The sequence below is a fragment of the Oncorhynchus kisutch genome, linkage group LG27 (genome assembly GCF_002021735.2).
Source record: "Oncorhynchus kisutch isolate 150728-3 linkage group LG27, Okis_V2, whole genome shotgun sequence".
NCBI classification, from domain to species: domain Eukaryota; kingdom Metazoa; phylum Chordata; class Actinopteri; order Salmoniformes; family Salmonidae; genus Oncorhynchus; species Oncorhynchus kisutch.
The window spans coordinates 23692894-23714270 of record NC_034200.2 but is presented as its reverse complement, the minus strand read 5'-3'; the positions used below and the strand labels follow the sequence as shown (position 1 = coordinate 23714270).

Sequence of the window (21377 nt, the reverse complement as noted above, 5' to 3'; positions counted from 1 at the left end):
AAACGAGCTTCAATGCCATACAACACTCCTTCCGTGGCCTCCAACTGCTCTTAAACGCTAGTAAAACCAAATGCATGCTTTTCAACCGTTCGCTGCCTGCACCCGCACGTCTGACCAGCATCACCACCCTGGATGGTTCCGACCTTGAATATGTGGACATCTATAAGTACCTAGGTGTCTGGCTAGACTGTAAACTCTCCTTCCAGACTCATATCAAACATCTCCAATCGAAAATCAAATCAAGAATCGTCTTTCTATTCTGCAACAAAGCCTCCTTCACTCACGCCGCCAAACTTACCCTAGTAAAACTGACTATCCTACCGATCCTCGACTTCGGCGATGTCATCTACAAAATTGCTTCCAACACTCTACTCAGCAAACTGGATGCAGTTTATCACAGTGCCATCCGTTTTGTCACTAAAGCACCTTATACCACCCACCACTGCGACTTGTATGCTCTAGTCGGCTGGCCCTCGCTACATATTCGTCGCCAGACCCACTGGCTCCAGGTCATCTACAAGTCCATGCTAGGTAAAGCTCCGCCTTATCTCAGTTCACTGGTCACGATGGCAACACCCATCCGTAGCACGCGCTCCAGCAGGTGTATCTCACTGATCATCCCTAAAGCCAACACCTCATTTGGCCGCCTTTCGTTCCAGTTCTCTGCTGCCTGTGACTGGAACGAATTGCAAAAATCGCTGAAGTTGGAGACTTTTATCTCCCTCACCAACTTCAAACATCTGCTATCTGAGCAGTTAACCGATCGCTGCAGCTGTACATAGTCTATCGGTAAATAGCCCACCCATTTTTACCTACCTCATCCCCATACTATTTTTATTTATTTACTTTTCTGCTCTTTTGCACACCAATATCTCTACCTGTACATGACCATCTGATCATTTATCACTCCAGTGTTATTAATCTGCAAAATTGTAATTATTCGCCTACCTCCTCATGCCTTTTGCACACAATGTATATAGACTCCCCTTTTTTTTCTCTACTGTGTTATTGACTTGTTAATTGTTTACTCCATGTGTAACTCTGTGTTGTCTGTTCACACTGCTTTGCTTTATCTTGGCCAGGTCGCAGTTGCAAATGAGAACTTGTTCTCAACTAGCCTACCTGGTTAAATAAAGGTGAAATAAAAAATAAAATAAAAATAAAAGCCTGTGTTAAAAAATCCACTTCATATCATCTGTTTTGTTGCAACATGGCCGTTAAGTAATTCTGAAAAATAATTGTAGGTTTTTGGTCAAATCCAATACCACACAACACTTTCAAGTATTGTGGTGGCAGCATCATATTATGGTTATGCTTGTCACCGGCAGGGACTGGAGAGTTTGTCACGATCAAAATTAATATGAAAGGAGCATAGATTTTTCAGCGGGACAATTACACAAATGTTAATGCCAAAGAGAAACCAGAATGGCTTTCCAAGAGGTTTTGAGTGTTCCTGAATGGTTCAGTCCCAGTCCTGCCTTAAATCAGAGACAAGGTTAGAATATTGCTGTCCATCGATCATTCCCAACCAAATTTACTGAGCTTTTTTTTGACAAGAACAGTTGATATACATCTGTATGTTGCCCTAAGAGTTGTGAAAAGTTGGTAGAATCGTATAAAAACATTTTCACAGCTGTAATAGCTGCCAAATGTGCTTCCACCAAGTATTACCTCAAGGGTGTGGGGACATATGCAATTAAGACATAATTCGGTTTTTCTTTCACTTTTTAGATTTCATTTTAAGGCAGCAAACTGTGAAGACTGCACTGGGTGTAGACTTTCACCAGGCACTGTATATCACCTTCACGTTATAGCAGATAGAGATAGACTTTCACCAGGCACTGTATATCACCTTCACGTTATAGCAGATAGCTGTAATGTACCTTTGTTCTCAGATGAGCTAATAAAGTATCCCTTTGGTGGAGAGATTTCTCTATATTTACTCTGGCAGCCGCTGATCATCCCCATATGCTGAAAGGCACCACATGCAGATTAATTACAAGTTCTAATATGAAATAATGGAATCATTTGGTCCAGGATAACCTACCTTTGGGGAATTAACATTGGTTCACACGATCCCATCATTATGAATATGCATGGGGATTTTTGATTAATACATTAGTACACACGTAATTGAGAGCATTTGCAAAGTTGTGCGTGCACCCTGTTATCAATAATAAATGTTTAGTCCAGAGTTCAATCACTATCCCAAAGTTGTGGTAAGAAGCCAGTTGGCATTTGAGGATTCTTTGACTAAGAATTTATTCTTACCTACCTGCTCCATAAATTACTAGTAACCCACTCCTCTGTGTGCGTTTGCAGTTCTGTACAGTAGGTAGAATGTCCATCCTTACCCGGGCTAGCCAATGCATTGTTTTAATTCCAAATGTTGAACAAAAGCAGCAGAATCTTTTAGTTTATTTTCCCTATTAGTTTTATGATTATGAGTAGCAATAGAAATGTGATATCCGTTTTACCATTACTGGGTTTTACACAGATTTAAAGGTAATCAGTACATTTCAGGATGCACGCTGCTTCAGGTGTTTACACCTCCATCTCCACACTCTATTAATACTTAATGTAGCGTAAACAGAACACATGCAAGGGTTTGAAGCTATTTTTAATTGGATATAATGGGTTCCCTTTTAGTATTGCCCGGTGAGCACAAAATCCACCACACAATCACACACACTGACAAGTACTGGCACTCATGCATAGTACAATACATACAGATGCAGGATCTTAATTTGACCTACAATATATTGTCACAGCAAAATAATCCTGAAGCAATATGATTTTAACTTTTAGTCCATAATGTTGCTTGATCAGTGGTTAGGCTTTGAGCTGGCAACAAGTAGGCTACATGAAAAGTGTTAGTGTGGGTTTTCTGTGAATTTATTTATTTACGGTGCAAGAAAATTCTCAGTAACAAAAGAGAGATCAAATTAAGATCCTACATATTTACACCCCTTCTCCGATCCACCCACACAAAAGACCACAAAGGTTTCCTTGCACATACCAACCTCTGATTGATATATATATATATTTTTTACCCAAAATACTTCTTTCTGATATGAAGAAGCAGCAAAGCTGAGTTGTAGTCCAGGCATTTCTACAGCGATAGAGAGGGAGCACAGAGAGATTGTGTGCCAGTGAATGGTTTCCATGACAACGTGAGCTGGTGCTTAGACTAGTCCCTTGAAGAGAGGTGATGTTTATCTCCCCACTAGGAGGGGGTAGCAGCAATAGCTGTGGGAGCACCTTTGTTAAAAATCGAATGCTAACTACTGTGTGTGGATCTCCATTGATTAGCTGTGGATTTTGCATGGTTTCTGGTGTCTTTAGGTCTACCTAAAAATGATCAAAATCAAGTTTTAAAAATCTCATTTAATATTAGCTATAGTTCTAAACCAATATTCAAATCATATGTCTATTCTAAATGCGTTGGCGGTGTTGTATTCATATGTTGGAAATGATCCCAGTCAAGCACAGTATGTGAATTAATATTGTGCTGTCATTAGCAAATATGTTTTGTGTCTGTAGACTGCAGTGTCTCAGTAGTATGTCGATATAGTTGCCAAACTGTATTACTGCTTTTATTTGACTCTTGGGTTAGAAAGGCTCAACTGGGTGCAATGAAAGAAGATGAAATCTATATGCAGGCTCACATGTACTGTACGACTGGGACAAAATTCTGGACAACCAAACAGAGCAGCGGTGGTTAGGAATATTTTTGTCCCTTGGAAAAAGTTATGCAGTCTTGTCATTTATGCCACTTCACGAACAGTAGCCTTATTTTTATATTTAAAGTTGAAGCAGTTACAAGATTAAATGTAGAACGGGTTATTTGGCTCATCTCTTCAATTAGAACCAGTATCCAGAAGTTTCTAGGGTATTGAGGGTAAGATACTGCTCTCCCCATCCTTATTACACCATCCTCTTCATACAGTATAAGTGAATGTTCCGTACTGACGGGTTATTTGGCTCATCTCTTCAATTAGAACCAGTATCCAGAAGTTTCTAGGGTATTGAGGGTAAGATACTGCTCTCCCCATCCTTATTACACCATCCTCTTCATACAGTATAAGTGAATGTTCCGTACTGACGGGTTATTTGGCTCATCTCTTCAATTAGAACCAGTATCCAGAAGTTTCTAGGGTATTGAGGGTAAGATACTGCTCTCCCCATCCTTATTACACCATCCTCTTCATACAGTATAAGTGAATGTTCCGTACTGACCTGGACATTCCCAGTGATCTCACAACCCTTGAAGAAGACATTAAAGTCATTCCAAGACATCAATAGGAACGAAGCACAGAATTGTGTTATTTCTGGTACCAAAATGTCAATCAGGGAAAAAAGGTTTCCAATGTGAGACACCATTCTCATAAAATGTGGGAGTCTAATTCACGTGCAGTCTACTGTGTAATGAGATTATGGACCTGATTGGCTTAATGCCCCAAGTTGGGTAATGTTCCCCAGATTATGAATGATTAAAGAGATTTTGACATTTATTTGAACATGACACTGAGCAATTTAAGTTACATTCAGTGGAGTTACTCGATTACGTTTATATTAAACAGCCTAATGGCAAACCATTTTAACATCAACGTAAAGAGTAATGCATTAGTAGTTCATACTTTTGACCGATACTGAATTTTGTACTTTTGAAAGTGGCACGCACAAGTTGGTGACTTGGGGCAAAAACCTTTGAGTGACACCTGAGTTTGGCGCAATGGGAGTGACCCTTCTAATATCGGTAGTGGGGAACACACTGTATTTCCTTGCACTCTCCAAAGGATGACTAATTTCAGGGCTCTGTTCATTCTGTCTGGAAGCTGATCTTGCAGTCTTTCTATAGGACACAGGTCTATCTTTTTCAGGCGGAGGCTTTTTCAATTTCCATCCACTTAAGCTACTTTGAGGGCTGACAGAAATGTTCTGTATGGAATTCACATTTTTGCACTGCAGTGCTAATCATGGAAATCCTTTTTTCGACACTGCTGGGACACTTGTCTGACCGTGTCACAGTCGTAAAGATGGTATGGAGGAAGTTTAAGGTGACCTTTTCACTATAGCACACTAGGGTTATCGCTATAGAATGGTAAATGTAATGTATGTCAGCCATGGCAAGTTAGTTCAATATTTACAAGGAGGTAGTTTTTCAATGATAAAATATGCCATCTTCTTGGCCAGTAATTGCTCTCAGGAGGATGTTAGAAACCGTACAGCTATATAAATATATTTTTCAGCAGTTGTCACAAAGTGCTCATACAGACACCCATCCTAAAACACCAAAGACTCCGAACAGCAAGCTAGGAAGAAACCTAGAGAGGGACCAGGCTCTGAGGGGTGGCTAAATCCTCTTCTGGCTGTGCCGGGTGGAGATTATAAGAGTACATGGTCATTAAGGATCGTTCCTCAGGATATTCAAATGTTCATAGATGACCAGCAGGGTCAAATAATATTCACAGTAGTCATATAAGGTGGAACAGGTCAGCACTTCAGGAGTTAATGTCAGTTAGCATTTCATAACTCAGCATTTAGAGGTCAAGACAGCAGGTGCGGTAGAAAGAGAGCGTGAGAGAGAGATGGCAAACAGTTAGGATACTTTGTTTGACAATGATACCCTCTGTATGACAAGCTGACCCTCGGTGAGATTTGTTTTAGGAAGGCTTACACCCAATCCCTATTGCCAAGTACTCCACCTAATGTACACAGTGTTCATAAACAATGAATGCATACAGTATGCATGGTACTGCTTAAACATCATGGATCCAGTTACTGCCAGTTATCTTCCTTACAAAATAAGAGTTGTAGTGGGATCGGATGGTTGGTGAGAAGTTAATAGTTGATTTTTACAGTAATGAATGGCAATGCGGTGCCAACACAATTAAGCTGAAAACATTTCTCTTGTTGTTTACCTCATTCCCAGAATATTTGATGGTAGTAAATCATTTGTTTCCACCCTGCCTGCCTTCAATGTGATCACAAATTTAAAACGTACTCTTGGTTTAGGTATTTTAATCATAATTATAAGTCATTTGATTAATAAGACCTCCTTCCAGAAAGTAAAGCAATGTTTATCTACCCGTTTATCAACCTCCTCTGACTAGAGGTGAAGTGAGTGAGTTTTACATAGAAGTGTACACAGGTTAGCTTCCTAGGGTTGTCTGTCTGTCATTAGGCTGCAGTGTGCAAGACTGACAATCAAGCTCCAGGTGAGAACAGTGAGGGAGTGATAGCAGGAACTACTTTGTTAGTGGTAACTTTTTGTCAGTGAGTCTTGTCTGAACCTTGGCTGAGGGTGGCTGATACTGACTAGCGTCTGTCGGATTGCACTTTTTGCCTCTTCTAGTGCAAGACACAACCAAGCGATGTCCTATTTTTCCGATTTGTTGTCTACTGCTACAATGCTAGTCGAGGGAAAGAACAATTAGGCTTGTAAGTAAGTCGTTATGTCCAAACGTAAATTAAAGGTGAAGCAACATGATGAAACTGTCCTGTTGAGAAAATGCTTCATGGGCCTTGTTATTACTGATGTGTATGAAGGACATACCCTAACGATGGTTCACTATGCTTACGTAGGAGTTGGCAAGGATCAGAAACATATTACAGTATGAGTCATGATGTATTATTTATTGAGTTGGCTTGGGTTTAGGCTTAAGAGCTTTGCAACATACCTGGCACATCCATATTCAACTGTTTGTTTCGCAATAGTGGCTCTGGCTCTGCATCGATACCCCGACGTGACCAGCTCTACAACCTTTTATGAAGCACATTGCTTGCTATTCTGCTGGAATGATGAAGACCTCTTGAACCTACTGCAGTGTCTTCTACAGCAGACTGTTGTGTCACCTTCACGCTCACCTAGTACAATTGACACTTGACTCTATGAGGGGTAATATTATGTGAGAAAGCATTATCACAAATCTTGAACCTCTCTGTACTACTTACTGTAAGCTCTGATGAATGAAGCAATGTGAAATGAACCATGGATTTGCGGAATTATATTATGTAACACTATATTGTTTTGTTTGATAAGAAACAATAACTTTCTCAGTTGCCATGGTTGGACTCTCAAAGAACTTGCTTGAGCTTGCTAGATGAAAGGCTGTCCAGTGGGTCAGTCCTGTATACATTCGTGGGCTGGGTTGTTCCCATAGTTACAAGAATAAATCAAGTTAAAACCTATATCATATTGTTACTAACTCTGACTTTGTGCTGTACCAAAGCTTTGCTTGATGATTATTTTAACCTTGACAAGATTTTGCGAAGGATTTACCAAACATTGATGTGACAGACTAATTTGCATTTATTATCTGCATACATTTTCTTGTGATTCATAGTACTCCCCTGACAGAACAATGCTTTTAAAAAAGGATCTTGAAAAGGGAAAGTGTTTCAATGGACATGCTAGGGTCCGAAAATGAGATAAATAAAACCATTTCTAACAGATGAAACCATTTTGACAAATGGACAGTGGTTTTATGAGGTTTACAGTTTGCTGGATGTCCTCTAGTGTTTGCATTCAGACCTGGCTCTTCCATTAGAGCTCCCTTTTCATCATGGCAATGGGTTTAATGGACAGAGGAGCCTGCAACGTTGCCAGAAGGTTAAATAGATGCCCATAGATCTCTGAACACACGGCCATTATATGCTCCCACAATCCCACTACAGCTCATGAGGTTGAAGCAATCACGATCACAATCACGGCGTGTCTCTTAGTCTTTTAGAACCATGTTTGCATAGCTTGTTTGACATCACCTCTGCTCAGTTTTTGCCGTAATTCATCGATTTGTGTATTGATTCAAGAGCACCTCATCAGATGCAGGGAAACCGATCCTTAATTTATACACATCATTACTATTCTACAATGCGGTCTTCGTTCTTCGCAACTTACGCAACCTATTGTAATCAGATTTTCCATGCATACACAAAACAGTGGAAAATGTATAGTTCCATTCTAATCAGCACATGATTTTTTCCACTTACAGAATCTGTCTGTCATTATTTTGTTAGATTTACAAACAAACACTTTTTTGACTGCCATATGTTTTGACAGATGTTATCAACAAGCCCCAGAGGAGGGAAGGCAGACGGCCTGTCTCCATAGCTGAAGATGAGAAATTGTATTTTTGTGAATGTTCAGAACATTTGCATTCCCCTCATGATTCCATTCCAGCACCATCCTCTAATACAAGGGTGTCAAACAAATATTGACAAGGGTGCCGCATTCTGACTTCAACGATTTGTTATACAGTATTTCCTCACTTTCAAAATTTGCTAAAATGTTTCCTCTATCCATCGTTTTTGGAATTTTTGATGCTAGCTTTCATTTTGGTGATTTTTAGCGAGCTGGACACGGTCAAGAAACTGTATGAATGTAGGTCCATTGTCATTACTACCCCGTTTCAATTTGGTTTGAGTCATTTTATTATAGTTATTTTTTCTCTTTTTTTTTTTACTCAAACCACCCGCAGGCCAGATTGGATCCCCTCGCTGGCTCTATGCTTGAAACCCCTGCTCTACTACAATGCTGGAGATTCACTGATGCTCATACATCTTTCGAGACGGCAGTTACACTTTTATGGTTAAATTAATCTGAACGTTTCTAGCACTTTAAGGCAGCATGAACAGTGTTTTCTTTACAATACAAATATTTCCTAAAAAAGATACATCTAAATACTCACCACATGTTATTATATAGACAGCAATAGTCCAAAAAATATTACAACATTTGCTTTAGTGGATTTCTTTCAAAACTGTCCCCAACTTTCTGTTTTACTTTATCTGATTACTTTACACAGTATGAGACAAACTTTACCATTATTCCAGGACACTGCACCCATGCTATGAAACAATGATTCATTTATTTACAAGACCATTACATATCATTAATGAAGAACAAATTAAGTGGTGAAGTAACCTCAAGAAAATAAGTGCTTTACTTAATTACTTCAGAAATGACATTTTAATAATGCTAACAGAAGGACTAGACACGCAATCAGGAAGCCATTAAGTAGATGAAGGTAATCCAAAAGGACTGAAATTAAATTAGAAAGTGGTGAATAAATGCAGTGGGACAAGAGCAGGCGCAGCCAATGTGAATTTAGATTAAGCCTATCCCAGATATAGGCTTATGCACACTTTGAAAAGATGACAATTAGGTTGATTTTTGGACAATCACTCACATGAATTCTCCTCTAAATGTAGTCTCCTCGGTATAGGGCCTGAGTTTCAGCCATTCCTCTGCCACAGGGCTCCATCAATAGTCGGCCAAGTGGCTAATTTGATCAATCTGCACATTTGGGTTTTGTTAATCTAATCCTCAAATCTGGAGCCCAAGCTCTACAGAATGGAGTCTTCCATAATGGACTCCCTCAGTAGATGCAGAAACCATTACCATAGTGCTGCTGAGTCTATCTAGTGTTGAACATTTTGCAACCAAGTTTATTTCATTTGTAATATCCATTTGTACGATATTCATAATTTGTATAAATACAACTGGCATACGAAAAAAACGAGTTTGGTAGCTCATTGAGTTTGGTTGCTCAAATTCCATACAAATGGAATTTGTATGTACAACATGGCAATAGGAGAGATAATTATGATAGATTCCAAGGGGGCACTGCTTCGCCTGTCATATTGAAACATGCTTTGTCACTCTAGAAAAGTAATTCTATGCATGATAATCATCATTTTTGACAAGAAGCATGCTTTGGCCCTGGGGTATAGGATTTCTACATGAAATGGGGCACATACTGTAGTACCAGGCTAGTGGTCATGTAGCAGTAATGTGATTTTCATGTAGAAATGCTGTATTTTATCAAAGCAGACACATTTGAATGGCTACATTCCAGTGACTGCTTCTATGTCGGCTACATTATGCACACTGAACATAGTTTTTTGTTAGGAGCTTACAATACTAAGCATCCTCAATTTAACAGTCTCTTATCTATCAAATCATGAAAATACATGTTTTTTGATCTAAAAAGCACAAACAAGAAATAACTGCAATGTGGTCAAGGTCGCTTAATACCACTGAGATTAGAATTCGAATATCACATTGAGAGAGATTTGTACACACTGTGGCACCACATGGGGCTATCCTTCTGAAATGACTCCCACTGGTCACCCTTTGGTCAGTAGCAATGTGAGATCACCATGAATTGTTTGATAGAAATGTTAGGTAGCCTAATTCATTTGTTTTCCACTGATATGTAGTATACACTTTCATTGGATTGGAATCCACATTTGCATAAGGCTGTTCTTGAAATTCATTATCCTTTTTGTTTTGCATTATGCTATGTGTGTGGCAAGCTCTTTAAGTAGGCTACATTTAACTCTGTTTGGTATAAGAACACATTTTCATGTCATTTATTTTAATCAATGTTGTATTCAATTGTTTCATCAGCACTGGCTAAAGATAGTTCCATGCCACGGTAGAGATGAGCAAGAGTTTGGCACCTCTCAAGAGTTACGTTCAGTCATGTTATCAACAATGGTGTTTGTATATATCAACGGTTAGCACTTAAAGCTCAATGCTGTCATCAACTTCTATTAGCATCTATTAAGATTAGCCAATAGAATCAGCGAGGGCACTACCTTCTGTTGGTTGTTGAGTGGAGCCAGACCTGGGTTCATGTTGTCGGAGGTAAGCTAATATTTACTCAGCAGTAGAGCGGACACATTCTCATAGGAATGTGGTTAGATTGGGACTGTCCATTTACAGTATGTGCCAAAAGGTGGTTGACCTCCTAATTTGTTTTTCATGGATGATGTCTATGTGGATTACACATAAACATAAGCTCATTGCTTGGCATTGCCATTCAGGTCTACTGTCTACATCAATGCTGTGCCAAGAACATCTGTCAAAATTAATTGTGAAGTGATCTGACGGTGCTTACTTTTGTAGGGAATAATTCCTAAATTCTTACCACACACCGTAGTTCTTCAGATCTGAAATAAACTGATACTGTTATGACTTTCAGTCAGTCATTCATGTACTATATGTTGTTTACAATAATTGGTTCTGTAGTGTGATAGCACTAATCATACTATGGTAATTAGCATTGCAGATGTGCCTTAATTCAACCTGTATTCTCACTGTGCAACAATACGAGATGCATGCAATCATTATACCTCTGAGATGTTTTGTGCTCAAGCACGGTTTATTTTGAGTTTGTACTGAATAGAACACTGGACTGACGCATCAACTTGAAGGTAGTGTGTTTCTCTAGGAAGGTTCTCCCTGCTTCCTGAGGCTTGGCTGCATAAAGAATGCACGAGAGCATGTGAAGTACCTCCCTGCCCCTTCTTACCAGCAGTGGTGGAAAAAGTACCCAATTGTCATACTTTAATAAAAGTAAAGATACCTTAATAGAAAATGACGAAAGTAAAAGTGAAAGTCACCCAGTAAAATACTACTTGAGTAAAAGTCTTAAAGTATTTGGTTTTAAGTATAGCATCAAAGTCTATGTAATTGCTCAAATAAAATTAAGCATCAAAAGTAAAAGTAGAAGTATAAATCGCTTGAAAAACTGTGTAAATTAAGATGACTCACAATACAGGTGAATGCATATTCAATAGGACTGTGTGCCTGCATTGAGTTATTGATCCTGTTTTGGCTGATCAGTGGAGCCTATGGTGCTACAGATGACAAACAATCTGGTTGCCTTCCATTTCTACTGGCCAGCCACATTTGCATAGAAGCATCACTCTAGCATGTCAAGCTTGTATGGAAGGACATCATATAGACACTGCTGATAGTTTGAGAATATAAAATAACATATATTCAATGCAAATGAGTCCAACCTAACGTCATGATTTGGGGAAAATATATTATTTCAGCTGTCAGAATGCATCTCTAAACAACTCAGCTGCCAGGATGAAATTTGAAACAACTCATTTTGTTGGTTCAGTTATTTGTCAAGAAATGGGCGTGTTGTAACTTGATCCTAACTGCTACGATTGGATAGCGCGAGGGTGTAACTCTGCTCTCTTTCTTTTTTACATTTTATAATATGTTTATTATTTTCCAATAAAAAATCAAATAAAAAAGACAGCAATACTAACAATGCCATTGATTGTACTGTTGAATGGGATGGACCATTTAGAGGACAAAACAAAACTTAACTCACACATACACAACATAAAACAACATCCTATTAGGTGGTACATGTATAAGAAGACAGCATATAGTCATTACAAGACTCTGCTCTCTTTCACATCTCCCTCCATCATTTCACTTGGTGCTGTTTACTGCTACTATGAGAACTAGCTCAATGGCGATGACATTTGCTACCAAGACAAAAAATGTGCATAATATCTAACAAGATGAAAGGACGATGCACGTTCTATCTGAATGACTCAAATCTGCCCATAGTTTCAGAAGTGAGAACGCACACATGTGCGCTGATCTACAGGTTTCTTGGTCCATAAACATTCAGGAAGATTCTTAGGTAGCTAAACTTATTGCCAACCTTTATTTAGGCATTTTAAAACACTTCCTTCTCTCCCTATTACGATAATCATCTAATCCGACTATCAACTGAATCCTACAGATGAAGAACCATTTATGTGACAATTTTTCCATTTTAAGATCATCAGTTATTTTATATTATTAATTGTGTGTACCACATTAGGTGTTTTATGGTTGACAAATAATTCCCCCATATCTTCCAACAACTATTTATAGTTTTTTGTTATTTCAAAAAATACTTTTTTATTGCCGTTTTAACTTTAAGAATGTGGAAGAACAGTATATCTCCAGTGATGATTTCAGTTTGTGGAAGAACAGTATATCTCCAGTGATGATTTCAGTTTGTGGAAGAACAGTATATCTCCAGTGATGATTTCAGTTTGTGGAAGAACAGTATATCTCCAGTGATGATTTCAGTTTGTGGAAGAACAGTATATCTCCAGTGATGATTTCAGTTTGTGGAAGAACAGTATATCTCCAGTGATGATTTCAGTTTGTGGAAGAACAGTATATCTCCAGTGATGATTTCAGTTTGTGGAAGAACAGTATATCTCCAGTGATGATTTCAGTTTGTGGAAGAACAGTATATCTCCAGTGATGATTTCAGTTTGTGGAAGAACAGTATATCTCCAGTGATGATTTCAGTTTGTGGAAGAACAGTATATGTGACATTTTGCATGACTTGTAAGATGTCCTTTTTTAACACCTGATATGATGTTTAAGTACTTTCAAGTACAGATCCCTTCATGTAAATAACTTAAATGCAATATGTGTCACGCCCTGGTCGAAGTATTTTGTGTTTATCTTTATTTATTTGGTCAGGCCAGGGTGTGGCATGGGTTTTTGTATGTGGTGTGTATATATGGGGGATTGTAGCTAGTGGGGTGTTATAGTTAAGTCTATGGCTGTCTGAAGTGGTTCTCAATCAGAGGCAGGTGTTTATCGTTGTCTCTGATTGGGAACCATATTTAGGCAGCCATATTCTTTGAGTTTGTCGTGGGTGATTGTCCTTAGTGTCTTTGGTCCTGTCTCGGTGTTAGTTTATGCAAGTATAGGCTGTTTCGGTTTTCGTTACGTTATTTGTTTTATAGTGTTTGTATTTAGATTCGTTTTAGGTTTGTTGAATAAACATGGATCGCAATCTACACGCTGCATTTTGGTCCGATCCTTGTTCCACCTCTTGGTCAGAGGAGGAGATAGAAGAGAACCGTTACAATATGCAGTTAATTCATTTGTATGGAGGTTCATTTGAAGGTGGTCTATCAACTTTAGCACTGATGACTTTTCTTAAAAGTTGAGTCATGAAATCTTAGTCTCATTTAAAATGAAGCCCTCAATGTGAACATACCATAGAACTACAAAACACTCACAATCTATACACAGAATGAGTTTGTATTGCACCATTGTGTAACACAGCACTTTTAGAGTTAACGTACGTATCATTACTGTCAAAGTTAAACTATGCAAGTGTTCAATATAGCTATTATAATAATAGGCGTTTTGTCTTATTTCTAACCTGTTCTAAGCCGGAGAGAATCAACGCTTGTTGTTTCTCGTATGGGGCAGTGTACAAATTGTTGAACAGATGCAGCTTGCGCTCATCAGTCAACTTTCCACAATCCTTTCTGCACGTCGTGGAACACGCTCTTCCCTGCAGGATACAGTGTAACTAGCTACTGTAGCCATGTCGAATCATCCGGTGGATGGAGAAAAAGTAGCTATGTTTCTTCTATAATCTAGCAATAACATTTGTAACGATAATGTATGAGTTATTAGCCAACAAACTTGAACTAATATGTTTTCTCTATAGTTACAAATTAGACAACCCACAACATACATGTTAGTTACTGTACTCTATAGCTAGCTAGCTTGATTGTTTGATATACGGTTCTTCCACATACCTCTTTTGGACAGCTTTACCCAGTTTTTTCATGACCCTTACGATTTGTATAGGGTTTTCCCGCATCCCGTAAGATCTTCCTTTGCCTGTCTTTCCATTCTTTTAGTTTTGTTTTACGTTTCTTTCCCACATTTCTGCGATTTTCATCAGCAACAGAAAGGTTTTGCGCTTGTCCGTCCATTCTGAGTGGTGCACATAAATGGTTATTCCACGAGAGCCTATCTTTAAATTTAAGATGATTGTTAATTAGCTCGTGGAAAGCTTGTGAAACCGGTTCACTATAGAAAAAGGGTGTCCAATAATGATTGTTCATGTATATCTATTTTTTTTTGTAAATGTCACATATATGGTTCTTCGTCTGTAGGATTTTTACTGTCAATTGATGTGTATGATTGCGGCTGGTCAGATCAGCACACCAGTAAATTGATAACGTTACACTACAAGTCAGATGGCTCGTTGCCGAAAATGGTGCATGTTCAAAATGATAACCAGCTAGCTACGTTGGCCATCTAGCTATGTTGGCTATTAGCTCCTATCTGATATCTTAGCACCATGTTTATCTTGCCAGATAGATAGCATAGTAGCTAATATAGGCAACTGGCTAACACCACAGATGAAAGGGTTAGTTATCCTAATCTTTGCTAACAGGTCACATAGCTATCTGCTTAGCTAGCTGGCTTATTGCATGGCTGTCCGAGAACGTCAACATGAGCCTTATTATGAGTGAATTAACTAAACTAATATTTGCAAAAGGGGTTCGATTTTGGCAACTGTGACAAGTCATTCAATTTTGTACAACGTGACTCAGACCAGAATATACCAGACCTATTTTTCTCTCCATATCCCCGGATTTCAACCGAAAGCTCTGAACATTTACACCTGGATCTCGCAGCTAGCTAGTTGCTATCCGTGTGACTATTGGCTTACGTCAGTCCCAGAGTAATCTTCAATTATTCCGGAGCTAGCCAGCTGAAGAGTTCCATCAGCCGCTCCTGGGCTACAATCACCTATCCGGACCCGTTTTACCGCCAATGCGGAGTCCCACCGGGCCTTCACGACTGTCCTACTGACGTTATCTGCATGAGGGAGTTATCCAACTGGCTCCCCCGTCGCGACGTTACCTGAACGGCCATCTGCGGCCCGCTAATTGTTAGCTGTCTTATCGGCTGCTATCTGAACATTTTCTGACAATTTTTCTTGGGTCACTATAACTATATCTATTTTGCCAATTGGATTGATCCCCTCTAACGGAAACGCACAAAGTGGCTAAGAATAGAACACCGTCCTATGCTAGCTTGCTACCGATGGCCCGGCTAGCTGTCTGAATCGCCGTTACCCAACCAACCTCACTACTAACTGGACCCTTATGATCACTCGACTAAGCATGCCTCTCCTTAATGTCAATATGCCTTGTCCATTGCTGTTCTGGTTAGTGTTTATTGGCTAATTTCACTGTAGAGCCTCTAGCCCTGCTCATTATACCTTATCCAACCTTTCAGTTCCACCACCCACACATGCGATGACATCACCAGGTTTCAATGATGTTTCTAGAGACAATATCTCTCTCATCATCACTCAATACCTAGGTTTACCTCCACTGTATTCACATCCTACCATACCTTTGTCAGTACATTATACCTTGAAGATATTTTATCGCCCCCCAGAAACCTCCTTTTACTCTCTGTTCCGGACGTTCTAAACGACCAATTCTCATAGCTTTTAGCCGTACCCTTATCCTACTCCTCCTCTGTTCCTCTGGTGATATAGAGGTGAATCCAGGCCCTGCAGTGCCTAGCTCCACTCCTATTCCCGAGGCACTCTCTTTTGATGACTTCTGTAACCGTAATAGCCTTGGTTTCATGCATGTTAACATTAGAAGCCTCCTCTCTAAGCTTGTTTTATTCACTGCTTTAGCACACTCTGCCAACCCGGATGTTCTAGCTGTGTCTGAATCCTGGCTTAAGAAGACCACCAAAAATTCTGAAATCTCCATTCCGAAGTACAACATTTTCAGACAAGATAGAACGGCCAAAGGGGGCGGTGTTGCAATCTACTGCAGAGATAGCCTGCAGAGTTCTGTCCTACTATCCAGGTCTGTACCCAAACAATTTGAAATACTACTTTTAAAAATCCACCTCTCTAAAAAAAAGTCTCTCACTGTTGCCACCTGCTATAGACCCCCCTCCGCCCCCAGCTGTGCTCTGGACACCATATGTGAACTGATTGCCCACCATCTATCTTCAGAGCTCGTGCTGCTAGGCGACCTAAACTGGAACATGCTTAACACCCCAGCCATCCTACAATCTGAGCTTGATGCCCTCAATCTCACACAAATTATCAATGAACCTACCAAGTACCACCCCAAAGCCGTAAACACGGGCACCCTCATAGATATCATCCTAACGAACTTGCCCTCTAAATACACCTCTGCTGTTTTCAACCATGATCTCAGCGATCACTGCCTCATTGCCTGCATCCGTAATGGGTCAGCGGTCAAACGACCTCCACTCATCACTGTCAAACGCTCCTTGAAACACTTCAGCGTGCAGGCCTTTCTAATTGACCTGGCCGGGGTATCCTGGAAGGACATTGACCTCATCCCGTCAATAGAGGATGCCTAGTTTTTTTTTTTAAATGCCTTCCTCACCATCTTAAATAAGCAGAGCTGGTCTGGTTTCAGAGCTGGTCATGGGTGTACCTCAGCCACGTTCAAGGTCCTAAACGATATCTTAACCGCCATTGATAGGAAACAATACTGTGCAGCCGTATTCATTGACCTGGCCAAGGCATTTGACTCTGTCAATCACCACATCCTCATCGGCAGACTCGATAGCCTTGGTTTCTCAAATGATTGCCTCGCCTGGTTCACCAACTATTTCTCTGATAGAGTTCAGTGTGTCAAATCGGAGGGCCTGTTGTCCTGGACCTCTGGCAGTTTCTATGGGGGTGCCACAGGGTTCAATTTCTGGACCGACTCTCTTCTCTGTATACATCAATGATGTAGCTCTTGCTGCTGGTGAGTCTCTGATACACCTCTACGCAGACGACACCATTCTGTATACATCTGGCCCTTCTTTGTACTCTGTGTTAACAAACCTCCAGATGAGCTTCAATGCCATACAACTCTCCTTCCGTGGCCTCCAATTGCTCTTAAATACAAGTAAAACTAAATGCATGCTCTTCAACCGATCGCTGCATGCACCTGCCCGTCCATCCAACATTACTACTCTGGACGGTTCTGACTTGTGGACAACTACAAATACCTAGATGTCTGGTTAGACTGTAAACGCTCCTTCCAGACTCACATCAAACATCTCCAATCAAATGTTAAATCTAGAATTGGCTTCCTATTTCGCAACAAAGCCTCCTTCACTCATGCTGCCAAACATACCCTTGTAAAACTGACCATCCTACCGATCTCGACTTCAGTGACGTCATTTACAAAATATCCTCCAATACCCTACTCAATAAATTGGATGCAGTCTATCACAGTGCCATCCGTTTTGTCACCAAAGCCCCATATACTACCCACCACTGCGACCTGTATGCTCTCGTTGGCTGGCCCTCGCTTCATACTCGTCGCCAAACCCACTGGCTCCAGGTCATCTACAAGACCCTGCTAGGTAAAGTCCCCCTTATCTCACCTCACTGGTCACCATAGCAGCACCCAACTGTAGCATGCGCTCCAGCAGCTATATCTCTCTGGTCACCCCCAAAACCAATTCTTACTTTGGTCGCCTCTCCTTCCAGTTCTCTGCTGCCAATGGCCTTTTTTGCCTTTACCTCCATTATCTCACCTCATTTGCTCACATTGTATATAGACTTATTTTTCTTCTGTATTTTTGACTGTATGTTTGTTTTACTCCATGTGTAACTCTGTCGTTGTATGTGTCAAACTGCTTTGCTTTATCTTGGCCAGGTCGCAATTGTAAATGAGAACTTGTTCTCAACATGCCTACCTGGTTAAATAAAGGTGAAATATATATATTTTTAAATCCATTTGTCAATACTGCACCTTTCTGTTGGAGAATGAGCTAGCTTGCTGCTTGATGCTGCTGATTTTCCCAGCTAGACATTCCTCAGCATTGAGCAGTACTCGTGGCTTAGGCGGTGAGTGGTGCCTGGCATAGCAACAGCTTTGCTATATGGAGGGAAGGGCCAATATATCGGCCAGATATAATGGCTTGGCCAATTATCAGTCTGTCTCTAGTATGTAGGGAATAGGGTGCTATTTGGGACAAATGCTAAGATTGTTATGAAATGCGCCATTGCCAAGGTTTGACTTACAATTCCTAAGGTTGTGCTGCCCTCTGACATGGTGGCCCCAGTCCCTAGTCAAGGTGATGCATGTGTTAGTTAATGAAAACAATCTCTGTACTTTAAGTCAATTTGCTGTCGTATTAATTAACATTCAACTTTACCCGTGTGCAATTCTGGACTGTGTAGATATATGTGACATTTAGTTCAAAGGTGTTTAGTGTCAGGAATGGATAAACCTAAGAACCAATACCATTTTTTTAATAGGAGTGAACTTATCTGAAACCTCTATCCAGCCACCAGCTTCTTGACAGACATTTCCCTAAGTAGCGAACATAGCTGACTGGTTAGAATTAATGACACAGGTCAATTCCTTCTATGGCTCCAGTAGCAGCTCTATCATTGGCTGTGCGTTAACTTATATGGTTTCATTAATGGCTATAAGTGACACCTGGAGATAAGTCTCCAATTAAGATGACAGCACTATTTCCACAGGGATTCATTTGCCTGAAAACAGCTGTACTATTTGCATAATTTATCGCCATCTTGATTGGTAGCCGGATCAGCGTCATTATTGGTAACAAGTAAATCAGTGTACCTGTACATAGTAAAAGTGAACATTTGCATAATGATCCATACTAAGGCAAATATATAATGCTATCCTTTTGTCACAATGATTGGTTCCCCCCCACACTGCAGCTGCTGAGTTGAGTTCTCCTTGTTGTGCTTTTCTTCTCTTGGTTATATATCAGAAACAATACATTTGTTTTGTTCTGTTGTCATTAGAGGGATGTATAGTTGAATGAACATACATTCTGTACTTCATTATTTTACTATAAAAGAGTTTGAGTATGTTTTTTTGTAATTCATTGGAATGCTTGGACATGTCACAGTTACTATTTCAAACAATGAACTTTCAGTACAAAATGTGCATAAAATCTACAGTTTGCACAAATGGTTTATTGCTGTACCTGTGTGACTTTGACACAGTAGGAGGCAGCTCCATGTGACATCACCATAGCCATTACCTGCTGTGTAGCCTTTGTCACTGCCACACGTTTGGTCAACAACAGGCAGGGGAGCCAGGAGGCAAACATAATGTTATCTTGTTAGCAATTTGTTGTAGAGAGGAGCTTTGCATGCAACACGTGTACTAAGGCATCATAACATCTGTCATACCAGCATTGACTAAATACTGAAGCATTTGCTTTGAAAATGTTGTTGTCATGATATACACTGAGTTCACGAAAAATTAGGAACGCCTTCCTAATATTGAGTTGCACACCCTTTTGCCATCAGAACAGCCTCAATTTGTCGGGGCAATGGCACACAAACACAATCCATGTCTCCATGTCTCTCAAGGCTTAAAACTCCTTCTTTAACCTGTCTCCTGAAGTAGATTTAACAAGTATCAAAATAAATTTAACAAGTGACATCAATAGGGGATCATAGCATTCACCTGGTATTCACCTGGTCAGTCTAGGTCATGGAAAGGCATTTGTTAAAATATCCCCTGTTTGGCGAAGTTGGCTATGATTCAATGATAAATTAACAGGCACCGAATTTATTATTTGCAATGTGTAGTTAACTAGTGATTATGTGAAGATTGATTGTTTTTTATAAGATACGTTTAATGCTAGCTAGCAACTTACCTTGGCTCCTTGCTGCACTTGAGTAACAGGTGGTCAAGCCTGCCATGCAGTTTCCTTGTGGTGTGCAATGTAATCGGCCATAATTGGCGTCCAATTGCAAGGATTGGAGGCAATGATGTAGAGAATATAAACCCTGGATTGCTGATTGGCCCTTGAGAGGCTTTGAAGCAACAAGTCGGCCATATTGGCACTCCCCAGTAGGAGAAGTCCTCCATAGTATTGAATGGAATTCTACAGTATTTCAATTAAATGTATTTAAGTATTTTTTGGTTGTAGTGGGGACAGTAACATTAGTAATCTCCAGTGGCGACCCATCATTCAGGGCACGTGAGCCCCACCTGTTTAGCTAAAAAAGATATATATGTTATGTTTTTTTTTTTTAATACGTGTCACATATCAGTTTGCAAACACTGTATAAAAATAAAAAAAATCTTTTTTGCTTTATTGAGTAAGGCAACTCCAAAATGCAGGTGTTTCAACCTAGCTCAGTGCTTTCTCTGTTGGTGGGGCAGCCAGTGGAAAATTTGGACCGTAGGGGTTGGTAATGTTCTCTAGTTGCGCCATGATTGACTGAGCGTTCTGTCACTCATGGGGACACTACGTCACCGCAAAATCTACTGGTAGAGCTCGAAAATTCAAGCCCCTTGGGTGCTGCCATAGAGTTACATTAGAAGCGCCCATCCAAGAAAGCTCAAGGTGTCAGAGTCTATCTAGAGGATAGCGAAGGAGTCAGGTGTAGGACACAGGTAAGAGTAAAACCACTGTATTTACTCCATCCGAGAACGGAACAAAAATCCCGTTATAAAACAAATACAAAACAGGATAAGAACTCCAACACACAAAAGCCAATCACGCATAAAACAGAAAGGGAAACCAGATGGTTAAATAAGGAACATAATCATGAGATGGGAACCAGGTGTGTAAAACAGACAAAACAAAAGGAAAAATGAAACATGGATCGGTGGCAGCTGGAAAGACGGTGATGTCGACTGCCGAACACCGCCCGAACAAGGAGAGGGAACAACTTCGGTGGAAGTCGTGACACAAGGTCATTGACAACAGATACAATGACTTCAAATCTAAC

The 21377-nt window shown here is 40.0% G+C and overlaps 1 protein-coding gene across 10 annotated transcripts in view; it reads left to right on the top strand.

Annotated features, from left to right (window-relative positions):
* The window catches only part of astn1 (astrotactin 1), a 245798-nt gene that overhangs the window by 8310 nt on the left and 216111 nt on the right, over window positions 1-21377 (top strand). The window lies entirely within an intron of this gene.